Source organism: Lampetra fluviatilis, chromosome 55 (assembly GCF_964198595.1).
Source record: "Lampetra fluviatilis chromosome 55, kcLamFluv1.1, whole genome shotgun sequence".
In the NCBI taxonomy this organism is placed as follows: Eukaryota; Metazoa; Chordata; class Hyperoartia; order Petromyzontiformes; family Petromyzontidae; genus Lampetra; species Lampetra fluviatilis.
Window position 1 is genome coordinate 4,084,736 of NC_136329.1, and position 2,220 is coordinate 4,086,955.

The following is a 2,220-nucleotide window of genomic DNA, read 5'->3' on the forward strand; positions in this document are numbered from 1 at the left end:
ATAAAGTGAATAAAAAAAATAAAAAATATCACGACGTTTCGATCGCATCACAAGCAATCGTCATCAGGAGAAAAAATAGGGGGAAAGCTGCTGAGGCAGGCTGTTTTGAAGGTTTTTTTAAATTCACTTTATTTTCATTTTTATTATTTTATTGCTCTATCTACGTGACTTTACCAAAAGACCCAAATAATATTAATTCCTGCAGTCACGAATGCTTTAAATCAAGATTTACTCTATTGTGTTAAACTCAAAATTGGAGGGTGACTTAAAAACACTAACGAATGTTTAATTAAGCAGTTTAACACGTAGGCTTTCGCGACCAATATTATTCATAATAAAGGGTTTTGGGTTTGATCGCGTTATTTATAAATGTGTCGTAACCCTCCCCCACCCAACACGGCCAAACAGTAAAAAAAAATCATAATATAGGTTTTTGGGTCAGATCGCGTTATTTATAAATGTGTCGTAACCCTCCACCACTCGACACGACCAAACAGTAAAACATGTGTCACGTTTGTCAAAGGACAACATAATTGACTTCTTTAGCCCACCGGTGTGTTGAAGAGAGAATCAACAGCATTTTTAAATTTGAGTACGACGTTTCGCTGGTAATTACAATCAGCTTCATCGGATTAGATTGGTGAAGCTTTCCTGTCGCTCCCGGTCTTAAATAGAGCAGCAGCAGGGTGACGTCATCAATTCAATCTGGTGCAGTGATTCGAGGCAAAGAGGGGGAGGGTATTGTAATTATATAGATTGGTAATCATTCAATTGTTATTCATAAGGAATTTTAATTGTGTCACGTTTACAAAGGACAAATAATTAACTACTTTAGCCCACCGGTGTGTTGAAGAGTAAATCAACATCATTATGTTTAATTAAGCACTTGAAATATAAAAAATGTATAACAAAGGTTCAACTGAAAAGACTAACAGAGAAACGCGAGTGGAGCTGGAGCGGTAACAACCATGCCAGCATCCGCTGCTGCAAATACCACACACCAAGGAAGTTTTTTTTTTCATTATAAACCCGAATAATGACAGTAAATAACTAGCACCTAAAGAGGCTTAAATAAAATTAATATTATAAAAATCTGTCGAGCAAAAGTCAAAATCAGAATATTGTATTTATATTACGCAGGAAGACACCGATGAGCTATGAAGCTATTTTTAAATCCTTTATATTAAGTTCGCTGGCTTGCTTGCTTGCGTGCTTGCTTGCGTGCTTGCTTGCTTGCTTATGACCGTGCAAATCTTTCGGTCGTTTTTTAACCCACTTCCCGTGATCCAATCGAGCTGACATTTTCCACACAGACTCGTTGCGCTAGACAATTAATGTTCGTGAAAAAAAATTCCCAAAATTTTACACTTTTTAGGCAAATTTTTTTTATTTTACATATATTCAAATAGAACTCATTCATGGCTTTGGCTGAACGTCACAGTGTAAGAGCCCAGAGCGTAACCCCTCCACAGGCCGTGGCGGAGTAGCGCAGTTGGTAGCGCGCTCGCTTCCCATGCCAAAGGTCGCGGGATCGATCCCCGCGTCCTCCACAGGCGAATATATTTCTAAATCCTTTATATTAAGTTCGCTTGCTTGCTTAGGACCGTGCAAATCTTTCGCTCGTTTTTTAACCCACTTCCCGTGATCCAATCGAGCTGACATTTTCCACACAGACTCGTTGTGTGACAAATAATTTTCGTGAAAAAAAAATTCCAAAATTTTACACTGTTTAGGGAAAACAAATTAAATATTTAATTACCAATTGCTTAATACTGGCAGACAATCATCTGACCCATAGGTGGCAGCCATCTCAAGCCAGAGGACGAGAGGACTCTAGCCGCCACGCATATAAAGGATTTAGAGTGAAAAACTTTGTTTTTACGGGTTAATTTGTTGTCACATATGTCCAGTTGGGGAAGGGGGTCAGAATGTTACAACAACAACAAACATAACACTCACGAAACACCGATCAGGGAGTGCAAAGTATAGGAAAGGTAAACAATAATAAAAACAAACCCTTCAAAATAATTCTAGATTTGAAGCTTTCGTGAGTATCAAGTAAATTTAGCTGGGACGGTCCCACCTGATGACGGAGACTTGTGTTGCCTCCGAAACGTCGTGATTTATTATTTTATTTGTATTATTACTTTCATGAATTTTAATTTTTATTATTTTTTACCTACGTGACTTTACCGAGAAACCTAAGAGTATGAATCTTTC

The 2,220-nt window shown here is 37.8% G+C and overlaps 1 non-coding gene across 1 annotated transcript; it reads left to right on the forward strand.

Annotated features, from left to right (window-relative positions):
• The first annotated feature begins 1,477 nt into the window (after positions 1-1,477).
• On the forward strand, positions 1,478-1,550 carry TRNAG-CCC (transfer RNA glycine (anticodon CCC)). The gene has a single exon. It is a non-coding gene; the product is annotated as a tRNA-Gly (tRNA).
• Positions 1,551-2,220: the final 670 nt, after the last annotated feature.